Source organism: Dasypus novemcinctus, chromosome 29 (assembly GCF_030445035.2).
Source record: "Dasypus novemcinctus isolate mDasNov1 chromosome 29, mDasNov1.1.hap2, whole genome shotgun sequence".
NCBI lineage: Eukaryota > Metazoa > Chordata > Mammalia > Cingulata > Dasypodidae > Dasypus > Dasypus novemcinctus.
The window spans coordinates 18,135,415-18,141,962 of record NC_080701.1 but is presented as its reverse complement, the minus strand read 5'-3'; the positions used below and the strand labels follow the sequence as shown (position 1 = coordinate 18,141,962).

The following is a 6,548-nucleotide window of genomic DNA, read 5'->3' as shown; positions in this document are numbered from 1 at the left end:
GGTCCACGTGCATTCTCTTACAACCCGGGGTCTCTCCTGCTTCAGAGTTTCTGCAGAAACTTTTTTTTTTTAATTGAAGTATATCATTCATACATGAACACATATAAAAAATAAGTGTATAGTAAAAGTTGTAAACTTACAACAAACATGCAGAACGTCACACAGTATGCCCATACATCACCTGCCACCAACGCATTGCATTTTTGTGAATCGTTTGTGAGAAATTATGAAAGGATGTCGTCAAAATATCACCACAAAAACATGGAACACTTCATGAACTTGTGCGTCTTCCTTGCACAGGGGCCATGCCCTTCTCCGTATCGCTCTCAATTTAGTCCAAGTGCTATGGAAGTGGGCGCTCTGTATAGGCTTTCTTTTTCCCTTCCCCCCTCCACCCGCACCCCAGTTGTCTGTTCTCTGTGTCCATTTGCTGTGTATTATTCTTCTGTGTTCACTTCTAGTCTAGTCAGTGGCACTGGGAATCTGTGTTTCTTTTTGTTGCATCATCTTGTTGTGCCAGCTCTCCGTGTGTGGCACCATTCCTAGGCAGGCTGCACTTTCTTTCGCACTGGGCGGCTCTCCTTACAGGGTGCACTCCTTGCGTGTGGGGCTCCCCTACATGGGGGACACCCCAGTGTAGCATGGCACTCCTTGTGCACATCAGCACTGCGCATGGGCCAGCTCACCACATGGGTCAGGAGGCCCTGGGTTTGAACCCTGGACCTCCCATGTGGTAGGCGGACGCCCTATCCATTGAGCCAAGTCCACTTCCCTGCACAGGCTTTTAACTCTGCCTGGACTGATCTAACTCCAGATATGGACATTGCTGACTCTCTCCTTTTGTTTTAAAAGTTACCTTCTCAATAAGATCTACCCTAAGCCCGCCACTGAAAAACCGCAACCGCTCCTGGTCCTCCTTTATTTTGCTGTCTTTCCCCCCCCAAAGCACTTATCGCCTCCTGGCCTTCTCTATGATTTACTTGGCTCTGAAGTCGATTGTAAATTTTCTGATCCATCCCAGCTAGCACGTGAGCCCCACACTGGCTGAGAGCTGTGACTGTTCTATTCACCGATGTATCCCAGGGAACCTAGAGCAGACCCTCGCCTGCAGGAGGCACTCAATAAACAGTGCTCACTAATGATTTGTTTTGTTTTGTAGAGCAGCCAGGATTGAACAATGGAAAGGAGTTTCTTTCTCATTCTCTGCCAGAAACCCTCTTCAGGACCCCTCTGGAATCCCACTGGGGAAAAAGGATCAAATCACTACAATGCCAAAACAAAATCATCCTTGGAATCCAGTGTGCTTCTTAATCTCACTGACAACTCTAACAAAACAAAGCCTTTCTTCTTCCACTTATTCCAGAAGGTCTTAGGGTTGATTTGTTGTTTGTTTTTTTTAGCTTGTTTGTTTTTAACTTTTGTAGACTTTTCATTTCTTTTTAAGTGACAAGAGGTAGTACTGTGGTTTATAACTTTAGTTTTCCCCTATTATTCAGAAGAATAGTGTTATACTTGTTTGGCCATATACTGTTAAGAGCAAATACACGGAAACCTATGATCTATAAGGACTATGTGCTCATTACTCTACGCCAAAATCACCAATTTATTAAGTGAAATACAACACAATAAAATACCGACATGTAAAATTATCTTGAATATATTTGAACAGTTCAGTGATAATGTAGTCATGTTTTTAGGGACCACAATCAGACACATATGCACGAGGTGTGTTAATTCCTAGTTCAGTCCAGAGGACAGAAGGATGGACTTGCCACATTTTACCACACGTTTTGTCAACAGTCACAGGATCAGCACTTTTGCCCTAGTGACCATATATGAAGGAAACCAATCACTGACTTCTCAGTCCTTTGTAGTAACATTTCTTGGCTAATTAAAATACAACCACCTTCATAAAGAATTGAAGCTTCCCAAAGTCTAACAAATAATTTATTAGAAATTCCAGGTGACATTCTGTCTCGGGTTTGAGGCAGAGCAGGCTTACCGACTGTGTGTGTCCACACCCCATACGGCAGGGATAAACTTCTCCAAAGCCTCATTCTATTTCTGATGATGTTTCTATAAACCACATTCATGGGTCTGTGCTCCAAAGACAAATTAAATCTCTCTTAGCCTCTCATTCTAAAGAGACACCATGCTCTCCGAAGAGGTGCCCTTTATTTTCACTCAGAAATTTTTCTAAAACCCTCTTCCACAATGCTGAGCTTGAAACGGAATTTAAATAAACTCAATAGCTAAAAGTGAGAAGCTACACTGTAATTCAACCAATAGAGCTTTAAATCCCTAATGATCTCATTAAAAGCAGGTTAAAGAATGTTGTACTTGACTTTGCTTCCTCAGAAACCTCGTGCTTGATCAAAAAGCATGGAATGTTTAATATTATTAACACATTTCAATACCATCAGTTTCAGATCTGATATTCAAAAGCATTTAAAATAAAACCCAAATTAAGGATCGGTTCTCAGTGTGGATTTCTCCTTTCAGGGACAGGTATGCTCCTGTAAGTAAAGCTTTGTCTTACGCTTGAAATTTGGCTCCCTGAGGATCAAATAACTCCAGCACCAAGCCGATGAAGTCTGGGGAATAGAGGATTTTGAAATAACCATTTTAAGAGAGAATAAATATTGAAAGCCAAGCTTGCTTATTTATTTTTACTCCACATATTAAAGTACAGGGGTACAATTTTTTACGACGACAGATCCCGTTTTTGTAGAACTGCTTACAGAAACAGGTTTTATGATGTGTGCCTCTAACCGATGGACTATTGACATCAAGTTAAAGGTTGTGTCATTGTCAACTAAAAGAGCAAAGTTGATATTCTCACTATTTACACTAAGATCACTGTGTTGACTTTCTCACAGGTGCCCACATAATATTTTTTTACTTTGTGAAATAAACTAAATAAAAATTCAAGACAGAAAAAAAATGAGGGAAACCTATCCATGCTCACTAGTCTGGATTTTATCTAATTTTATGGTAGAAATTATGAAAATTTACCTAATGTCATTACCTGATAGCAATGAATGATGAACCACATACACTACCTTACTTATAATAATAAAGGATCTGTTTGCTAAAATAAAAGCCTTCGATCCATCTTCATTAGTGATGTCAGCTACCTGGCATGAAATTCAAAATTCCTTATACATATTTAGTTTTATTTGCCAATGCTCAGGCTCAAAGACTATCTTCCCACTTAAACCACTAGCCCTGGGAAGGAAATATAAATAGAAACTCAATGAAAGTAGTAATTGCTTTTTCTGTCATGATCACCAGCAAGAATTCAAGATATTGTAAAATTAGGTAATTTTACAACTTGCACTGTGTATCCAGGTATCACCACTGAGTGTTAATTAATGGGTGTTTGTTAAAAGGCTCAAAATAATAAAGCAATATTATGTTATTGGGCCATGAGATACTGGATGTACCTATTTTTTTTTCTTTACTTTTTAATATTTTCCCCCTCCATTTTGCTTTACCACAATGAGAATCAGAAGTTTGTGCACAGACCCACTCAAATATTCTCTGCACACTTAAATCCAAGAATAATTATTTCTTACTCAACAAAAATACCTAGTAATGGTATCCTTAAACAAGCACCATAAAAATCATTCTGTGAAGAAAGAGAAAAGAGGCTGATTTTCAATGATTTTACAGACTTTTACCTGTAAAAATAATTATGCAGGTAAATCCCCAAATGGTGTGATGTATGAGAAAGAGAAGACTAAACAAAAAGACAAAAGAACACTAAAATACCAGGGGACTCAGGCTTATGGAAGCAACATATATAAGAGTAATAATTTTAAAAATGAAACGGGAATTCTTAAACTCATCAAAGACTGAGGGAGACAGAGAAAGACTACATTCTAAAATATGAGCACATTAAAATTGGGCCCTGGAATAATTTAAAATTTAAATGAAAGGAATCACAAGTATAGACAAATGTCTTTTAAAGTACAAAGAAAATCACCCAAGAAGATTAGAAGGAGTGTCTTTTTGAGCACAACACATCAGATAAACCAGAAGAACCCACCAGAGGGCTGCCCAGTAAATGCAAGGAACATTGCTAAACATTCAAACGAATGTCCTGCTATCATGATCACAGAAAGAACGAGAAGCAGACACTGGATAGAGGGCCTATTCCAGGAGCAGGGGAAGAAAGCAAAGGAGGGGAAGAATGGAAATCAATATTAATTTGGAGATATCGAAGCATCACAACTGAACACCCAGACCCTGAGTGGAAGCCTGGGAAACTGAAAAGATACATATGCATAATCCTTCGTTTATTTTTCTAGCCCGCGTTTGGAGGGGAAAAATAAACAGGAAAGGAATGCTGTAGATGGATGCTGCCTTAATTTTCAGGTGAGGTCTGAATTTCACTAGAGGCTAATCTAAGAGTGCTGCCTTGCAGAAAAGGGTAGTAGATAAACCAAGAGAAGGGAACTTGGCTTGGAAATTAAAGAACCAAAGATGCTTGTCAGGGGCAAAGTTGAGGACAGACACTTACTGCCTTGACACAACATCGTGAGGGTCAGAGTCTACATAGGGCATTTGTGACTACAGCACAGGAGACACAGTTTCTTTCTCCTTATCAGCCTTTCATATCTATGACCACAAACCATTTCTTCTGAGAAAATGCTGAGATAAAAGAGGAGATAAATCAGAGATTCATCCCATTTTAGAGATGGAAGAAAACTTAGCAATCCTGTAGGACAGTCTTTATTGGTAGATGAATAAACAGAGAGGTGAAGTATGTGGCTGAGTTCACAGCCAAGCCAGGACTAGAACTCAGGTCTCCTGGCTCTGAAGCTGCTATGCTGCCTCTTACAGTATGCTTATGAAAGGCCACGGCCTAATGCAGTGGTTCTCAAATTTTGTTTGCAGTGGAATCATTTGGAGGCTTATTAAAAGGCACTCCAGTGGCCCTGGCCCTAACCAATAGCAAAGGACAGCAATCAGCTCTACGCCCAGCTAGAGGACTTACTCCAACTCTCACACAGCACATCCAAACCAAGAAACATTAATTGAGTTCTTTCTGCATGCAAGATGCTGCCAGATGGTGAAGAACAAATGATGACAAAACAGAGCCCTTAGTGATCTTTCAATCTAGTAACTACTACCCATTTCAGGCCATGCACCCAGTGGGCATTTCAACAGAGGTTGAAAAGGATGATGCTAGAACCTGCCAACTGGATTTCAATATTTGAAGAGCATTTTAACAGATGTTTAATAGCAGAAAGAAATGATATCTCTCTCTATAGAATATGGCCTACAAACTTCCAAAAGATGCCCAGAAAAGAAACAAGGAAGAGTGATTATGGTTATATGTAAAGGGTCAATGGCCTGCATCTATACTGTTTTGTTGGAACTAAAATAAAACCAGACCAACTTGGCACCACCCCCTTGTTGAAATAAAATGCATAAGTCGGAAGGTTTTCCAGACAAACAGTTCTGGAAGAAGGTGGGCCAAATTTGCTTCTCTTCCCCTTCTCCTCCCATGCATCATTTCATTCCCGCAAAAAGTAGCAGTGCTATGGTGGAGCTCTCTCAGAGAATCTCTGGAAGGTCTGGCAAGTGCTAGAGACACAAGATAAGCTCTAGAAGGCTAAAAGTCACGCAGACCAAGTACAGAGGCACAGACAAGCCCAAAGTCCAAGTCCTGGAACACAGGCAAGGAGGTGGCAGGTGCTACGTGGCTACCCTGGCTGCTATTCAGTCACCTTTTGTACCTGCAGGTGACTGTGTCTGCCAAACAAAAACAACATGTGGGGAGAACCAGACACAGCAGTCCCAGGCTCAGCCCTTATTCCTCTCAGTGTCCCATTGGGGCATTCTTATTCTGATTTTCGCTGACAGCACCAACTTGAGTCTGGAATGAAGCTTCTTTTTGGGGGACAGTGGGGGTGGATACCAGAAATTGAACCCAGAACCTCATTTGTGGGAAGCAAGAGCTCAACCACTGAGCTACATCAGCTCCCCAACAAGTTTGTTCTTTCATGTGTTTTGTTTTTAGGAGGTACCAAGGAACGATCCCCGGGAACTCATGCATGGAAAGCAGGTGCTCAACCACTCGAGCTACATCCACTCCCCTGCTGCTTCTTATTTACTTTTTTGTTGAAGTATAAGTAAAATGAAAGCAAACAAAACCCTAACTAACCAAACACTTGCCCCCTTGATTCTCCTAGATGCTCTTTCCAATTCCCCCCAAAAGTTAAAAACCTAGATTAAATGTCCCAGACTTCCCTAGGGAGGAACACAACTCAGTCCCTGTTTCCTCTCCCCAAAATAAGTCCCTAGAGCTTAAGCGCTGTACCTAACAAATGGCCTCAACATCTAAGGAGATTTTTCCTGACTCACTCCCCTGGCCAGCCTCCTTTCCACCACTGGGAAGGGGTTCTGCTCAGCAAGGCTCATAAAGCTGGAGAAGTCAGGGTATTATCTTCGCTACTGCAACAAGCAATGGACTCTCAAGGGCCTGATTCCATGAAGGGGTCTTCCTTGCTCACACGCAGGACTCCGGGAGCCCTAAT

At 41.1% G+C, this 6,548-nt stretch overlaps 1 non-coding gene across 1 annotated transcript; it reads right to left on the bottom strand.

Moving 5' to 3' along the window:
* Window positions 1-255: 255 nt before the first annotated feature.
* On the bottom strand, window positions 256-359 carry LOC111766772 (U6 spliceosomal RNA). The gene has a single exon (XR_002798741.1). It is a non-coding gene; the product is annotated as a U6 spliceosomal RNA (small nuclear RNA).
* Between the last annotated feature and the right edge of the window lie 6,189 nt (window positions 360-6,548).